The following is a 19,843-nucleotide window of genomic DNA, read 5'->3' on the forward strand; positions in this document are numbered from 1 at the left end:
GACGAGTCCTTAAATAACACTAAAATCATATAAGTGTTCTGTAAAAACACTTCTATCCATTTTGGTGTTCTGTTGTTTGTAAGGAAGGGAAATATCTTGAATTAAAAAATTGAATTGCAAAGATTTCAAAAGAATGAGGAAGATGTCATGAGGAAACAATGTTGAAGTCTTAGCTTCTGCAAACCATTGGCGCCTGTAGATAATTTACTGCCTACACTAGTTTATCACCAACCCCTTTCCTCCTTGCAGTCCAGCAATGTAATGAGTCATGACATATTGAGTCATCTGTACATCTTAAGGGCTCAGATTCAAGTATCACTATAACTAGTATGCTGCTTCTCAGAAGCTAACTCTTTGAAAGTCCCTGCTACAGATCTGATACGTTACTATATTTTTACTGTACTGATCCAATTTAATCAAGTGGTCAACAAACCACTGTGGCCTATTTGATTGGAGTGATATTTGTCAGTTTATTTGTTACCTTTTTATTTTGGCCTTCTAAATCCATTAATTCTCAGTATTTCTACTGGCAGGCATTTTTCCCCCTGTACCTAGATGGCCAGTTACCATTGCAAGAAAAAAAAGCCTGTGTGAAAACCACACCAGATGGTATCATGTTGTCGGCATTGCAATTTGGAAAGAGCATTGACTGCTTAAACATTTTCAATCCATCCTAGGCAAGATAATGAGACTCTACAGCTGTAATAGGATCAGCAAAGTCGTGAGCAAGCAGCAGTAACAGAGTGGGAGGTATTAACTCCCACTTCGAATGTGACTAAATAAGCAGCTCAGAAACATTTGCATGTTCAAATGACTATATAGTGAATACTTAATAACTAGCTTTTTAGGCTAACACGCAGTGTTTCATTGTCAACAGCACTATGAAGTGCTTTGAGCGTCTTGCCAATGTGAAAGGCACTTTACAAATGGAAATTATATTTTGTATGTTCATAACTCTTGTATTACTCAGAGCAAGCGCTCAGAGATGCTGCACTGCATGGAGGGTGCTGTATAAGTGCAAGTTGTTGTTGTATTTATTACTGATTAGACCACAAAGAGTAGAATAATGATAAGAAGTACCATATATCCAACATAGAATTGACACTGTAATAAGTCATTTAACACATTATATCCTCCAACGAACCTACCTGTCCTAATCCCAATTACCTGTTCTTTCCCCCATCTTTCTAATACCATTCCTTCACTTCCCCATGAAGTTGTAAATCTCCGCTGACATTCAGCTGAAATATTCCCAACATCATAAAAAATATTTGGAACCACTGTTATTTTTCTTTCAGAAAGGAGAATTGTACAAAGAACCAGTTGTAACATTTTTTGTCACAATTATGTCACCTGGAAGCAACACACTGAATTTCAAATTGATTTATGTTTTTGCCCTGTGTTTGAAAGCAAATTCATGAAAATACTGCTCCTTTAACTACTTCACTGTCCTATGAATTTGATACATCTTTACTGTCAGCTGACAGATTGCCACAGAAACTATGAAAGCAGTACGTTACTTCAAAATTGTTGCACCCAAAATATATTTTACACCAGCTGCTGTCAACCACGTAATGTAATATGAGGCTCTTGGTTGGGTTGTGGCTTTCTGATTGCTTTCATCTATACTTTATTGGTTATATTAAAGAGAATGCCTTTCTCTGCCTCATGTTATTACCAAAAGAAGGTCAATAACTGCATCCACCATAAAGAGAAGTACACCATGAACGATGTAGAGTAATTTTTATACAAAAATAAATTTGTCATCAGATTCTTTGGCTTACATGGTTTCCAGGTACAGGGTCACAGCTGTAGATGATAACATTTACACACTCAATAACATAAGCAAAATGTCCAGTACATTATATAAATAGATAACAAATAGAAGGCAATGATTTAATATGACATGCCTGTCTGGGAGTGATTTCAAAGCTGTAATTCTGTCTTGGTATTCAAATGACACTTGTAAACTGTTCAAACTTTGCTTCCATAGTTTATAATGTAACATGAGGCTATTGGTTACCTTGTGGCTTTCTAATCACTTGTGTATATCCATTATTCTTTATACTACAGGTAATACATTTCCATCGCATTGTTTGAGGACTGCATTGTTTTGGGGACTGAGATGACTTTTAAAGGCAGGCAGCATTTTAAAATGCAGAAGCAGGTACTCCTTACAGATGACAATGCAATAAACAATTAATGGAGCAAAGTGCATTGTGCCAGAACTATAGATCCTCCACTCCAGGAGAGTATTCTGAAATATGTTCCACATCATTGGAGAACCTCTGGTTTCTGGTGTAATTAACAGAGTCGGATTACTGAAGATGAGCGTTGTCGCAGACTCAGTCACATGTAGCAGTGAAAGAGAAGCAAAAAAGGTGCTTAAAATTGTTGCTAATTTTAATGGGTTCAATAAACTTGCTTTTGTTTTTATTTCTCTGTTTGTTCCATAAGTTTTCAGTTAGTAAAAATTAGCCATTGTTACAGTTCAGTATACTTTTTCTGGTATATTGTGCCTTTTTACACTGTGAGGCCTAATTTCCTTAATGTAGTATACACTTAGAATGCAGCTTCCCCAGCGTCAACTAAATTATCACTTCATCGCTATTTGTGGGACACTGCTGCACGCATATCGGCTGCCTTGTTTGCCCATATCACTTTACAATAAAACCTGTGAAGTGCTTTTGAGACGTCCTCCTGATATGAAAGGGGACATATCAAATGTAAGGATTATTACTTATTTTACATAAAAGACCACATTAAGATTGAGTAAATTAATCAAAAATATGCAGTAACAAGGACATGCTTTGCCATGCAAAATTATATATAGGTTGTTTCAGTGCTACAGTTCTTTGTGGTTGTGTTCAAACTGGCTGCAGGTTTGTCTGTTTGTTTGTGTTGGTGGGACTATTTTGATCTGTTTCCAGTTATAACCACTAGGGGGGTGACATTTTATTCACCATTAGCATTAACAGAATAGCTATGATTTGTTAAAAGCTGCAGAATATAGATTTTGTTTGGCACAAATATAATTGTATTACCTTTACAAACTGCAGTATTAGTGGGTATGAAGAGTAAGATGTACTTCACTCCAGTAATGGGGGAGGGCTACATTTTGCGACATGGAGGCTTCTGGATGAGGTGTTATCCTAACAGGTCCTATCTGCTTGTTCAGGCAGATGTTAAATCAAAATGAGTAACACTATAAGCAAATGTTATATTATGAAAAGTACTCAGGTCATAAAGCAAACAGCAAGGCAAGGAAAATAGACTTCTGTTTAACTCTAAGACACAATCCTCCTTGGTAGAGCTTTTTCCATTTTATTATAACATTAGGTTTATATCACTATCGTTCATTCCGGGACGCTACCCCGTATGAAGGGTGCTATATAAATCCAAGTTGTTGTTGTAAAGTATTTTGCCAGTAATTCCATCAGTCTTAATCTTCTCACATATGTTACCTTAGCAGATGGCTTCTGAATACCTAGCAAAATTGCATGCAATCTACAGTCCTCATTCATAGTAGTTATTTCCCAAATAAATTCCAGCAGTTTAGTTAGGCATGAACTATTGGTTCTAAATCTATGATGGCTACTTTCCATGGCATCTGGACTCTTTAGATGAGTGTTTATATGGCACTCCATGTATTTTTCCAAGCACTTTCACCACAACAGATGGTTCAGCAGGTCTGTAATTTCCAGGTTTGTGTCTCACCTCTATTTTGAATAATTGGATTTCATTTGCTCTCCTTCAATCCTCAGGTACAGCCTCAGTGTTTATAGAGCTCCTAAAAATATTACAGGGAGATTGTTCCAGGACTAATTGCGAGTCCCTGTGGTTGAAGCATAATGCACATCAGCACTAAATGTTCTATCCAAGAACAGGGCTCTGCTGGCACGAATATAGAGCAGTTTCAGCAGCGATGCACAGTACAGTGCTACTGAAAGGAGCAAATTGGTCACAAAGGTGGGTGGATGTGGGGGGAGAGGAATTCAATGGATTTTCAGTGAGTAAAAGTGTTGAGACTATACTTTTAAAGGGTCTCGCAGGAGAGGTTCAGATGAAGAAGGCCCTTTGATCTCATCCTTCCAGAATAGTTACCCTATTGTCCCCCCATCACATTACCAAGCTGTTTTTGAAATGAGTCCAGCGTTCTGGCCTCAACCATCGTTCCTGCTAATCTATTCCAGATGTTAATTACCCTTTGGGTAAAAGAATGCTTCTGGTGGCCTTCCTGAAATTGTCCTTTGCAACCCTTAACCTGTGTGCTCTTGTTCCGTTGCCTTGGTGAATTTCAAACTACTATTCTGGGTTTCCTTTCTTTATTCCATTTAAAATCATACTAAGGATCCCTCTGAGACATCTCTTTTCAAGATTGACGGACCCTGGGCTTGTCCAATCATTGGGCATAGCTTATTCCTCTAACGCTAGGGATCTTCCTCATTGCTCTCCTCTGCCCTGTCTCTAGCCCCCTAAAGTCGCAGTGACCAGAACTGTGCATGATACTCCAGGTGCACTGTATATCTTGAGCATAACTAATGTATAAACCATTACAACTAAAACTAAGTTTAAAAAAATATATACTTTTTGGTATTTGCACAAGTAGATTAGGACGTTAGCTAAATTAAATATGATAAACAGTACGGATAGACTTTACTTTGTTAGTACTGTAATGAGGAGTTACTCTGACCCATTTAGATAAACAGATCAGCATTTATACAGATCAGATTATTCAACTGTATGGAATACAAAGCCATTATTGTATCCAACGAAACAGGTTCTCGTAGAAATGAATCAAGGTGAATGTAAGGCATTTTAAAACTATGTGACTAAATAAGACATATTGTACACACGGGACAGTATGGTGTGTATTTCTAGGGTGGGGGGGCGAGTGGTGGGGGACATACACTGTAGTGTAAGCCAGAGACATTGACAAGTTTGAGTCATGGCCGACTTCCATGATAGGGAATTACATAGTGCTGTATGCTAACAGTGTGACAGCAATGAGCTGGACAAATGTAAAGATGCCAGGTTCGATCCCTGCTCACTGACCTCAGCAGGGGTAGCCATTGGGTAGAACAAGTGGGTTCAGTTGTCTCTGTCCGGGAAGTGGGGAAACAACAATGTTATCTGCTCATGATCACTGACCAGTGCTGGAAACTGCAAGTAAAATGAATGTCTATACGTTCAGGACAGGAAAACGTTGGGCTGCATTATTCCCTATAGCTTGTCAGTACTCACTGTTATTTGAACAACGTATCCATAGTCACTGACACCAGAGGAAAGGACAAAACCTAGAAAAATATTTTAAGGAACCTCATCTCTCTTGGCTTCTTCACGGGCAAAATGGTTGGGTTATCTTGGGATACTCAGTTATATGAGTAAATGCCATTGGATTTCTATATCCAATGCACCACCTGTTCCCTGACAGGATGAATGAGCAAAAATATCATGTTTGAAAAAGCTTTGAGTCACGTTAGGTCAAATCTTCTTTTAAAATAATAAAAGGACACAGCTGTCATGTTCTCTGTAGATCTAAAAGCACTTGGATTACCGGTCAGTAACCTGGGCCAGTGTAAGAGAATTTAAAGCTGATTACATTAATTTAATAACCCCTGCGTTCATTCAAACCACTCTATTGCCTTCCATGCCCATCATTATCTAACTATTCGATCAAAGCTGCATTTGTTTATTTGGTCCTTAGTTTCAGTTTTGCATTTTTTTCCAATCTGTGTTGAAAACGATCTGAGTGAATGACTTTTTATTTCAGAAACGCTAGTTACATTTCTGAAGAGCAACCTGTTGATCAGCTTCAATAAAAGAGCCTAGCATTCATCACCTTACAGACGTAAGAGAAGATAAGAAGATACGAGTACTACATCAGTTCAATTCTTAAGGTTCAGTTTACTAGACTTTCTAAAGTTTTTGAGTTAATCCCATAGAATTTAGATTTTGTTTTAAACCCTGGACTACTACCTATCTTCAGAACTTGGAATAGTTAATTATGACCTTCTCATTTTAGTCTCAAAGATCTCCTGCGAGGTCACAGTGGAGTCTAATGACCCTACATTTGCCTTCAGGGAACTATCAGTTTCAGCCATCAGGTGTTCAACAAACCTTTCCTCGTGTAAGTGAGAGAAAGATTGATTCCTTCTTACCACCTACTTTATAATCTGTCAAAGTGAAAGGTAGAATGAATGAAAGACTGAAGTATAGTTCTGAAGTTTGAAATGGTACTTAGGAGAGTTCAGTACACAGATCTCATGAAAGTCCAAGTGGAGAGAAGATATCATTGTCTTTAGAATGTTCTGATTTCCAGAAATATAAATGTACTATGTCTATGTGGGTTCAGTAATATATTTACAATTGTTAGTGTAAAAAAACACAACACAACTTTTATGCCCCCTCTTACTACATGAATATCACCCCTTTTTCCTTTTAAATGGTATTTATTGATGAAAAAGGAACAATACTAACTTGATGTTAGTAAACTCTCCTAATATTGGATAAGTATCAGAAAACAATTACTTCATTACCAAGCCTCCATTAACTAGGTAATTTCTTCACTGCCCGCATTCATGGTTCATCAACTAATATAAAATAGATTTTTTTTACAAACATCACTGCAGTCCTTTTAACCTTTGATGAAGAGGGAGAATAAACAAATCTAGCATTTGTGTTCTTTTTAAGTTTCTAGGAGGCTCATTGAGCAGGGGTGAATTGTCTAAAGTAGGCACTTCTGCTCATTGAGAAGAGATAATTCTTTATGATGCATGACTGGGCTGTTTAACTGCCCTGACATTCCATGCGACCACCCTGACCATCAAGTTGTGATGCATCTCTGCCACAAAAGAATGCTGTAAAGGGATGCATGGTAAATATCTATAATCCATGCCATTGTATTTGTGCATAGAATACTAGGGATACTGTTAATCCCAAGATTACCCCTTGAGGGGCTGGCTTTCTTCATCCACCATCTATTACCCAAAGGGTAATACAATGCTATTTCAAATTTATGTAGGTCTTGCAACCCAGTCTCCTCTAACCAAATTGCCAGAAAAAATAAAATCACATGCTCATAGCCAAGAAATTAAAATCAAACCAAAGAATATGATGAAAAAATGACCCAACTTGTAAAAAAAAATAACTCTTATCCAATAACTGTATATATGCCAGCATTGTATTTGACATGATTGAGACAGAATCCATATTGGCTTTTATAAGAAGGAATTAGATAAATATCTGAAAAGTAGAAATGTAAAAGGGTGTGCGGTGGAAGACAGGAGGATGTGGCTAAATGGATAACTCTTTCAGATAAACCATGCACAGGCATGGTCTTCCCTGTGTTGTAAATTTCTATGGTTCTGAATTTCTCATTAAAAGGGCACTATGTTTACTACAGATCTTGCAATATTTATCTCAGTACAAAAATATATTCCAAGGAAAGAGAATTATTTTACTTCTAAAAATAATTAGACTAACCCAGTAAACTTTTCTCTTATCAGACATACAAGATTCCTTGCTGTGAGTACACTGCCCTGCCATTCTCCTGACTGTAGCTGAAAGCAGGCAAATTCTACTCCCTTAACTATCTATAGAAATATATATGTACGTGCACTCAATTGCACTTTTTTCCTAGAACACAAGATACGTTGTAATACATCTATTTCCTTTAAGATGAAAAGTTTCACTTTAAAGAAGTCCTGGTTTTACAGTGACTGGCACTCTTGGTCATAAAGTAAACGTAAGACAATTTCTGTTGTTCAATGTACTGCATAAAGCCATTGATTCAACAAGGATCCCTGCAGCCACGAACAACATAGTCATGTTCCGTTTTCTTTAGATGAGATGCTGATAAACTTTCACAACGACACATAATCTTTCAGGTTTGCTTTCAACATCACAATTAGCCAGTGTATGAGCAGGCAGTCTGGGCCCACCCTGGAAGGAGAGTCCAAAGACAGAGAATAAAGCATGAATCTATAAGCCCTTTATCTTTGCCCAACTCTCATGTCTATGGCCAGTGTTTATTAAATCAAATCATATTAAAAGACTTATTTGCTCTGATGTATTCAGTACAAAGATGGCTATATGTCATTTTTTTTTTGCCTTTCACTCACATCAAAGAGTGTTGCAGGTGAGTACACACAGTGAAGTTCTGCCCCCTCCCTTTCCAGTTACTTTAATATAATTAGATTCCACTCGTTCTGATGTCTTCAGGCATGTTATTTTATTTTTAAACTTTCCTCTTATGAATAGCTCTTGACTATTTTGACAAAGTCTTTCAGAAAGTGTACTGACATTTCAGGTTAGTTTCACAAATTCAGAATCAATCAACTAATAATCTGCTGGTGGCATAAGTAAATTAAAAAGGCTCACAAACAAGTAAACAATGCCATTATTTTGCACCAAAGAAAATTGAAAATTAGAGAGTAAAATATCTGCAATGCAGTTTCAGTGCAGAGTTTGAAACACAATACAAAGGATGTCTTAGTGATTTTTAAAATAGATCTATGAGAGAATGTATACACCATATTTATATAAAAGATATGTCTCAAAGCCATTGCCTTTAATTAATAATAATAATAATGCTTGTATTTTTGTTACTGACATTATAGAAAGGGATTAATTGAAAATAATAACCCTTACATTTGATATAGCACCTTTGCATTGGGATGTCTTTTTAAAGCACTTCACAGGATATACTATAAAGTGTAGTGACTGTGCATTTTGTAGGCAAACCAAAACCAAGCGTTGTAATGGAAGCAAGCCTGGCAACTAAGAAGAGAGAGAATAATTCTAACTGTTTTAAATTTAGTTAGTCAGCAATGTGCTGCATCTTCCACATCACTCATCAGATCCACTGAAGTGATATATTTCATCAACCTTTTGTGCTTGCCAGAAAATCTTTGAATTCAAATAGTTGCAGTAAATGTCATTGAATCGGAATTATGATAAGAATTTGCCAGCATTGCATATGAATTATTATTATTATTTTTGGAGGGATAATTAGTAAGTTATCAATCTTAGCTATGTCTTATGTTGAGTAGAGTCAAGACTTGCCCAGATGGAGGAAAAGGAAATCGCTGAACAAGCCAACTTCTCACACTCTTGCACACATCCTAAAAGATAGCTTAAGGATGATATTGGAAGAATTCTGGGCGCACGCTGTCTGTCTTTTGATCTTTTTCATGGAGTCCTGTAGTTCAGTGGTTAGAGCACTCGCCTTGCAAGTGAGACACCTGGGTTCAGTTCCAGGCAGAGTTAAACCTTGGGCAAGTTTCCTTACTCCACACACCTAATAATAATCCCTCCAAAAAAACAAAACAATAATAAATAGGTCATTTTCAATCCATGACTGTTTGTGGGACACTGCTGTGCTCTATTGGTCGCTGCATTTTGCATATAGTCAATTCACTTTACAGCATGTTCTGTGAAGCACTTTGAGACGTCTAGAAGACGTGAAAGCGCGATATCAAATGCAAGGATTATTATTATTTTTCAATGAAAAAATTATATACACTTGCTGTGAAGCACTTTTAGATATTTTTATGTAATAGGCACCATACCAAATGTAAGGATTATAAAATGGTGTTTGACTTGCAAGCAACTGAATCAGATAACAGAGAAAAAAAGAGAAAATAATATTTCGCTGGGTATAAAATGTTTTATCCTCTTTGAATGCTGTAATGTCTCAACATTCACCAGAGCAGGCAAAACCTTCATTTTATGTCTCATCCAACAGCTAGAGTCTCCAACAATGCAGCACTTCCTTGGACAATGAGATCAAGTCCTGACTTTGGGCTTGAACCCACAACCTTTTTAATGCAGAAGCGAGAGTGCTTGCAACTGAGCCAAAATGACATCCAAGAGAGAGCATTACAGGTGATGAAACACCTAGAAAGTTGATGAACAATTTATTAACTTTCTATAAAAACATACACGCAATAAATATTAATATTTAAAATGCGACAGTGGAATTTTTTCAAAGTAGAATATGTAACATTTAGTATCATTTTTACTACTGGCGTCTGTTTAATAATGAGGGGATTTTCAATCACTCCTTGTTATTGTATCAGCATCAAATGTAAACATTGTGCTCAAGTTGTATGATACAGATTGCCCATAATAAATATTTATACCCTGAAGAAAGGAATCTCTCAAACTTTGGATCTAAATCCTGGCACAGCCTTTTGCCTCTAAATAATGTCACAATGTATATATATTTCTTGACTGATACAAACTGTAGTTTGCAGAACCAGGACCTTTTGGAAAACAGATTCTTCATTGTGAAAACTTTCCTTTTAATTGTTACAACTCCCAAGTGCTCAGTATAAAAAATACTTAACAAATAATCATTTACTCTCAGAGGACTGGTAGCATAAATTAGCTGGCAGAACTAATGGGATTTAGTGTTTTTTTTGTGGCTCATAAACTTTCAATTAAAACAGCTACTGGCAGAAAAATAAGAGAAAGCCATGATCACAAATGAGTTAAACTGGATACAATTTACACCAGACTATACTCTATTAAGCAGCTGAATTTATTTTTTAAAAAACTATAATTTTTTAAAAATCATTTTGTAACGTTTGCATTCAATGGATTTTACTAACTCATTCTAAAGGAAAACCATCTGTTGTAACCCTGCAATTAAATGTTGGTATCTTAATCCCATAAAGTGGTCCTTCTGCACATAACAGCCTAGAAAACAGTTAATGACCCGGTTCTAAATAACTTTTTTAGTGCAGCATAACTAAGATAAACTGCACGTTATTGTTGGAGCTAAGATCCTTCACCGCTGCATATTAACGTCTAAGTGCAAGCTGATTCTCTTTTGTGCATTTGAAATAATTGGAGCATTTGTTTGACAGACAAGTCTATTTTTAAGTATACTTCACATCACAGACGTGTATTTACCTATTTTATTTTTGGACAACCAGGTATCTAACACGTGCAGAGAAGTATATCACCAATGCCTAAGAGTATCCAAACCAGACTGAGAATTCCAAATATGTATACCACTTATGCATTGAAATTTCCCTGTCTATGGAATGGAATGTGCACTCTCTCCCTGAAGAGGTGCACCCTGCTTAGCTAGTTCCAGAGAGTGTTAGGTGCAGGTTGGTACGAGTCAAGGCTTGGGGACCCCAAATTATGTGATCTGGTCCTGCTGGAATGCAACCAGCTGAAACCTCACAGCTTTCCATTGAGAGCACAGTCTGGAAAGCTTCCTACGTTAGAGCTTTGGCTTTTGCAGGGTAGTAATAATCCAAGATTTTGAGAATTGTTTTCTGAATTTATTTCACTTTGCAGAAATCTTTAGACCAACGTCAATGCTCCGAGTGTGTCTGCTCACCATAATGCGTCTTTGGCACAGATAGCTCTAATTTTACACTGATAATCAAATCATATTTTTGATCAAAGGTGCAGAAATTTTTACAGCCTTGACAGTTAGACAGTGCAACCCTTATTTCATTTGAATCGGGCCCCTGGTAACCAATATAGATCAAGATAGTTTTGTAAATGGTTGAGTCCGCCTAAACAAGAGGCTTAGGGGCAGTTCATCCCTGGGCAAGAAAGTCTTGTGTGAAATGGGTTCGAGAAAGTTAACCTAGAACAATACTTTCAGATAAGCCAAGTCAGCAGGCAAGAGGGCAGAGGTTCAGGGTTGTTGAAGGGCACATTTAGGAGAAACATCAAGAAGGGTAATGATCTACTGGAATGAGTTACCAAGAAGTGTGGTTGAGGTCAAGAGACTGAACCAATTTAACAAGTGGCTTGAAGCTGTGACAGGAAGATGGTAGGACTTGCATTCTGAAAGATGAAACAAATACTTTAAAAGATACAAGGGAATAAAACAGTGAGGGCTGGAAGTTATAGTATCTAAAAGTTTACCAAAATAAGTACTAGAGGAAGTATGAGGTTATTAGAAAACTATATTACAGACATTAGGTAGCGGACTCCTAGGAAATAATTGAAGTCTGCTTGCGGTCGACAAACCCTACAGACGTTCTCTCATTTAAGATGACTGTAAGTCTGTTGACTCATTGAAAGTCAACTTTGAGAGTTCAATTATGTTCTTTATTTGTTGTCTTTAATAGGTGTACATTTGTTGCAATGAACTGTACGTAAACATAGCATTTGTTTTTGTTTATAATCTGCTGGTCCACACGTTATCATCCCGACCACCCCCCCCCCCCCCCCCCCCATTACAAGAGACTTGATAGAGCACTTGCACACCAGTGCACAGGGGCTTATTGTTTGTTTGAGTATCGAGCCATCTACAAGGTCAGAGCACAGATGCCTCATAGCAGTTCAGATAATCTGCAATGAGAAATTACAGGCATGGGTTTAGTTTAGGCAATTGGAGGATTCACAATTCTCTAAACAAACAAAATACAACAGGCCAGTTACATTATTGTCGTTATTGTATTATTGGGATCTGATTGTTTCCCTCCTGAAAATCTCCACCATGAGCTGTGCAATCCATACTGTACCATTCCTCCCATTACAAGAGGCTTGGTGGTGTGTATAGAGCACTTGTACACCAGCATCACCACAGAAGCTAAGCTGTTTGATGGAGCACAGCTCTCCATCTGGTCTTTTTTGGGAGTTATTATACACCTCAGTGACCTAATGGGTAAAAGGTACTAACTCATCAGCATATTTCTTGCGCAACAATCAAACAATGTGTTGGTCAAGTCGTGCTTCATTCCATTACAATGCAACGGTCCATTCTGTAATTTTACATTCTTACTGTTGCATGAATACATCAGAGTTGTACATCCCACTTAACGGTGCATTATTCCCACCTGCACTCTCGCTGCTGCTCTCCTTCAAACCCGGTAGATCTTCTACATAAGGGAACTCTCTCCAGATCGGGCATGTCTCCGACAGCTCAAACACATCACTGACCTCGATTAGCAAGTGGTTGAGAGACAGCATTGAGGGCGACAGGATGAACCGCCTCTTCCCGGGCGATCTGGTGAGGACAGGTGTTTTAAGGAAGACTCAACTTGAAAGACTCATTTGACTCAGTCTGCTGGTTCCTGAGATCATTACTGAACTGTCCATCCTCGAAGCTCCAGTTGGTTTTCACTGCATTTCCACGCAAATGATATGTCACAAATTATTGGTTAAATGTATTCTTTCACTTCTATCAATTTCATATCCCCCCCCACACACACACCCTTCACCAGAGTTCATCCAACACCTTTATTTTTATATATATATTGTAAAATAATTTAAACCCATACTGAACTTTAAAACCAACTGAAACTTCCCCCGCCCCCCAAGTCATGTATGTATCCCAAGTCATCATCCATTTCTAAACAGCCAGCTTATAATGTTCAGTGTGTTACATTGATCTGAATTTGACCAGAGAATGGTTGGAAGGAGCCACAACAGCTTGATGTGAACCGGGCTCAGTAATCCAGTGTAATAACATCTTTCATAGCACTCGCATCAAGTTACTTTCCCTGTTCCTGGATTTCCTCTGCAACAGATCAAACTGAATATTGGCCTGATATTACTGCCATGTGGGAAAGTCTTTTCAGGGGATGTTTTTGCAACAAACGCAGCTTCTTCATTCTCAGACGTGGCTGAAAAGGCTCATTGTTGGAGAGCTGAACACCTGGAGAGGAGTTATCAGAGGCTTGGCTCCCAGACCAAGACAGTACAACTGCGGCTGGTTCTGATCAGTCATTAGTGTCGGCGATGGGGAGAACCCACTACAGCTTTTATTATCACACGGCCTCTGAGAACCAACCAGCACAAAGGCAATCCCAGTCTCGCCATCTCAGCCTCTCACTTTGAATCAAAAATTACACCCGTTTGTCAAAGATTCTTTCTGCCATCCCAGAAGTTAACCAGAGGGGAAATAAACTGTGCCCGGACCTCGCTGAGGGGTGTATGCAGTGGTCGCGGGAAAAGGATACTGTCTGTTCTAGGCATATAAAAGATTAATAAATGTACATTTGTTGCCTTTCCCAGGGACTTGTACAACATGTATCCGCCGTTATAACTTCCATTCTATATTCACATTGAGAAGCAACGAGCTGAATTACTGATGTCTCCTCCCAAAAAACACTGTTTGCACACAACTAAAATTCTGCAGCTTTCTCAGGATCAGATCAGAACAGGAACGTGGGTTATTTAGAAAGTTAAAGCATATTAGCTGTCAAAGGAGAAGAAATGATTCCATCAATCTAAACTCACTGATTATGTTAATGCTCTGACCTCTCTGAAAATCAGTTTCTCCGGTTGCTATTGGTATATAAAAGTAACCCAGTCTTGGTGGCTTGAAAACAGAACGAACCAGCTTCGTTTTAGTTTATAATCAGTTTAACGTTATGTCTAACAGTCACAGGAAGACATGTTGTAGCTAAACAAAATCTTAGAATTTATTAACTGTTTAAGTCAATGTGGTTTCTATCAAATTAAATCGAAACAACATTTATCTTTTCCCGCTGTCAAACTTGCAATACATGCTCTCGTTTTAAAAACAAACAGAAAAGACCTGCTAGTCTATTTGTAAAACCATTCCTAACTATTTTTACTCTAGAGTGGAATCCTTATGTGATTAGGAGTGGAATGAGTTGCCACATTAGGAACTTGGGAAAGTAGAAATAGAAGCAGGGTAGTTCGGTGCATTGAACCTATTGTACCATTATAATAATAATAAACCTTGCATTTGATATAGTGCCTTATCACGTAGTTGAGATGTCTCAAAGCGCTTCACAGAATATATTGTAAAGTGAATTGACTGTATATGTTTGTGGCCAAAATGTGGCAGCCAATTGCGCACAGGGGTGTCCCACAAATGGTCGTGGATTGAGTGACCAAATTATCTATATATATTTTTGAAAGGATTATTATTATTACCCTTGAAAAGCGATCCACCAATTGACCTACCATTGGTTCCTACTTACAGCGAGGTAAACAGGCGAGTGGAGTAAAGAAACGTGCCCCGGTTTCGCCCTGCCCAGGAATCGAACCCGGGTCCTCTTGCTGGCAAGGTGAGTGTGCTAACCACTCTGCTACGGGATTCCACTTTTATTTGAAAACCCCAAACTAAACATTGTACTGTACTCCAAATGAGGTCTGACCAGTCATACTTGCAACTGCAATACTTGTTTTTACTTTTTGTGACAAAGCCCAGCATCTCATTAGGCTCTGTGAGTTTTTTTCTGCACCTGCAAACTAACATTTAACAACTTTTGAACCTGGATCCTTAAAGCCCTTGATTCAACTAACCTTCCCAGTACTTCCCCATTAGTATTCCCATCTGCTATTCTGGCACCTTATTTTACACTGTACTCCATCTCCCCAAAGAGCCGTCCACTCGTTTGATCTGTCTTTTTCCATATACTGTGCAATGTTCTCTCTTCCTCACAATTCACCACACCACCTTGTTTCGTGACCATCTGCAAACTTGTACTTTATCTCTGTAGCCAGGTTTCCCCATCACATCATTACTGTTTTCAATTTACAACCTCAACTTAAGATAAAATGCGCAACAACGTCTCAACATTCATGTGCATTTTGAAGCAGGTTTTATGTTACCAGCAGGACACTTTGCTGAGTAACTTAATTAACAAAGCAAACAATGTATCCATTTAATAAGATATACTGTACCATAAACACTGCAATCTCCCCGATTTGCATGTAATAGTAATGTCCGGATAGAGGCAAAATTCCTTTTTGGTGTATTAAACAGTAGGTGATGCAGCAAGTCTTGTATAACTGAAGTTATTTTTAATTCTGCATTGCACATAATATTAGTATAATAGAAAAACATTCTAGCCAAGTTAGAGAGAAAATCACCTGGCATAGTACAGAGGAACTGCTTCCAATGGTAACATCCCTAGGCAAATTCCTAGCTTTGTCCCTTATGCTCCTATCACTAAGTGTTTGAGACCATCTGCTGTTTAGGCTGCCACCAGATTGTCGTTGATGTTGACATGCCAACTTTATTAATGATGAATTGACAGATATTTGTTTTCATAATATGATTCCACTGTAATTGATTTTCCATTGATTTTTAAACCTGCATTGCTTTTATAGCCAGCAAATATAGATATGTAACATTTCACACATCAATTCCGAAATCTTATTCACATTAAATTCTGCTTGTCAGGTTTTAAATCTCAGTCATGACTGACAAGTTGATATACTTTTGAGTCCAACAACCTGTTGGATTGTCATGGAAATGAAAACAATTTCTCAAAAAAGTACTATTATCATTAATTTAGATATTTTAGCTCATTGTCTAGAATAATGTAGAATGAATCTTAAAACAAATAGATTAGTTTAGTGTCTTAATCATAAACTGGAGCTGTTCCTTAGGTTCAGGATTGCTGATCTAATCCAGTGATGTACTAAACCACAAGAAAGAGATGAGTGTTTTAGAATGATCATCTGAATGCTGATTCAATTACAGCCCTGAACTCACACTTTATTCAAACTGGCAGCTGTTGTGGTTTATAATGTATTCTGTTCCTATGCATTTGTCTCTTGCCAGTTTTCTATTCCAATGTTCTCTCTTTCCTCCACCCGTGTTTTTCTTTTTTTAAACTGAGATACAGCAGGAAGCAGGAAAGGAGGGCACAGCTCCAGGGATGTGAGAGACAATTTTTAGGACACTAGGAAGTAGTTTTTTTACACACAAAGGGCAATCATCAGCTGGATTGAGTTACCAGAAAAAGTGATTGAAATCAGGATACTGGACTCATTTAAGCAATAGTTTGTTGCTCTAACGGAAACATTGTAGGGTAGGTGTTCTGGAAGTTTGAGATTAAACTTGCCATAGGGGCCTAGTTCATCCAAATCTTTCATGTCTGAAACATTGATCGTTATTCCTCTCTGAAGGCATATACCATTTTATTGGGTCTCCATCTGAATGTATCCCTTATTATAGTTTCCCAAAACATTTTCCAATGGTTTCAATGCATTTTCAGACTGGGTACCATGCATTTTATACCAAATAGATGAAATAATGTTGGCTTCAGTGAGTAGAGATTCACTCAACAGCACTCAAGGTATTTCAGTCCAGAAGGTCCAGAAAGTAATGACAGAGGCTCAGCAAATTCAACAGACTCTCTGGAAATCATGCATGGGCTGAGAATCCTGATCTCAAACTACCATCTGAGGTAGCCATGTTTAAATGTAAATTTAACCATTATTCAGTGATGGAGGTCATAGCAGAGAAATGTGAAAGAGTGTACTTTGGGAGAAAATCAAAGACATTGAATATACCCTAAATTGTAATATAATTAATGAGTAATAGAAGAAGAAGTGATAGACCTAGCAGTGCAGATATGGAAGTCTTGAAAATGCTAATGGAAGACTATAACATAGAGGTCAGGACAACCATTGGAGAGGTGACACCTAAGATTCATGAGGAGGATACCTCATGTTGAAACAGTTTTCACTGGCAAGGTATGGGGGTAGGCGGGTGGTGGGGGAGTAAATAAAGGTTTTCAAGTTTATCAATCAATGGTTTTGATAGGGTAAACAGAATAAACCTGCCCACTAATCAGCAAGCAACTGAATGGGATTAAAGTGGTATAGAAAACTACATTAGGGGAGCAAGTACCAACCTCAATACGATAGGCTAAATAATAATAATCCTTGCAAATGGTCACCTGTGCTGTAAACATCTATTGAATCTATATACTGTATGTTGATGTATATTTCCCATAGTATTTTTATACATGCTGCTGCAATGCACAATGCACAGAAGACTGAAATGCCACAGTAAAGTAGTCAGGTGTCGGTAAAGTATTCTCAATAGTAGGCAATACACATAGAGTTATGGTTTAATAAATGATGGCTACTTTTTTATTTAATAAATGATGTTTCTATAAAGTCTGTAATAAATTGTTGCTTAAATCCTCTGTGTAATGGAAAAGTTGACAGTGGATTCAGAAATAATCTTTTCCACCCTGGCTAATTTGCAAATAGCAGTCAAAGAAAAACAAGAATTCTCCTTCTTCCCCACACCCCCCTCCATAACTCTCCCCCTTACACACACATGCATACACATACATAGACAGATGCATACAGACATATATATACCTATATGCACATCCACACACACATACACATGACATATATATGCTCACACATGAGTATACCCACACATAGAGCTGGAAGTACTGACGATGCCTGTGAAGCCCTTAATACCTTATTTTGCAATTAGGCTCTTGAAAAAGAATTAGAGAAAGGGATAACCCCTGCAACGGTGAGTATAATTACAATGTACATCAAGGTTGTCAATACATATCCAGCTAATATCGTGTTATAAAGTGGCACCAATTAGCACAAAAGGATATGGCAAGTGATAATAGGTTTTCACTCGTCTCTGTGTGTCTGACTGTTTCAGACTGAGGCAACGATCACAGGAATAGCTAAAGCTGACATCCCTGATGGTGCAGCAGCAGCAGCTCTGAGCCCATCCCTCCCCTATCTTCAGCACAGGGCAACACCAAGCAATATCCCAGCAATAAGCACACACAAGAGGAGTTCTGGACAGGGTGTGCAGCGCAGGGTACAGTGAAAAAGGACCACCTTTCAGCTGGCAGGGAGACTGAGCTGCCTCCTTCCCCTGGTGGGGCAACTTCTGCTGCAGCCTCGCAGTGTTTGGAGCGTGCTGCCTGCCTTGTGTTCCTGGTAATCGAGATAGATAGTTAAGGAACGGTGATCTCTTCACGGGGTATTGGGGAACACGAGGTAGAAAAGATAAAGAACTGCCATGCACTAATATAATTGTGGAACGGATTCCGTGGGTAAGTGGTCTGATCCTAATTCCGTGGATAGAATTGCCCTCACCCACAGGCGATGCCCCCATCCACACATAAAGCGCGTGTGTGAGCTTTTCTCCAGATGGTCTGATCTCAGAGGTCGGAGGATGCTTTGGTCAGTGAAAGAAGACTTGATGTTCAAATCCAGCCTCTTTTTGAGGTTCCCAATGGATCTCGAGGCCACGCTTGCTGGATTTAGGGGAAGGGTTTTTTTTTGCTATGTAACGAAAACACAGCCACTTTACTGGTGATTGTCAGTTGCAACCAAGAGAGGGTCAACTCACCAAGTAATGTCTGCGCTGGTTAGAAACTCCGTCCAGAAGAAACTCCAGTGGTTTTGTCCTCGTGGAACCCTCATTCCATTTCCTGATGCTTTCTCAGCAATAGGAAGTGATCTTCTCCAATCCCACCCCTGGGAATCTCTCTCTTCAGTGCTGATTCTACAAATCCTTCAAATACTTTCTAGGAGAGTGTTTTTTTTTTGCTATTTGGATATAACGTACAGATCTATTCAGATATATCAATCTTCCACTATGCACCCCACTTCGTGTTTGGGCCCTCAATCGACCCATTTAGTTATTTGTGACACGTGAAAATCCACTAATGTCTTGGCTGTCAGTCGGTCATAAACTTCACTGTCCTCCCATCAGGCCCACTCGACTACTCGGAGCAGAATTACCTGTGCTAATGTAAGGATTTTAAACACATGCACGTAAACCATGCCTCTTACATATTTTTATGCCCTGTGAAATATCACCCCCCAAAGTGCTTTTACACCCAAAAATTCCAACGTAAGGCGCTCTAATGGATGACTGAAAGCTACATCCCCCCTTAACCAGACTGAAAGCTCATTAGTCCAAGAATCAATAAAGATAGCCAGCTGTGATTTTCTTTTGAAACTCAAAAATGGGCTAATTATTTCCTATGTCAATTAACTGGCTAAACTGACCAGTTTCTCTGCTGCCTTCTGCCACTCCGGTACATTCACAATGGCATTTTACATTCATTTTTTCAATGACTGTGTTTTTTAATAAAAA

The sequence above is a fragment of the Callorhinchus milii genome, unplaced genomic scaffold (genome assembly GCF_018977255.1).
Source record: "Callorhinchus milii isolate IMCB2004 unplaced genomic scaffold, IMCB_Cmil_1.0 Scaffold26, whole genome shotgun sequence".
NCBI lineage: Eukaryota > Metazoa > Chordata > Chondrichthyes > Chimaeriformes > Callorhinchidae > Callorhinchus > Callorhinchus milii.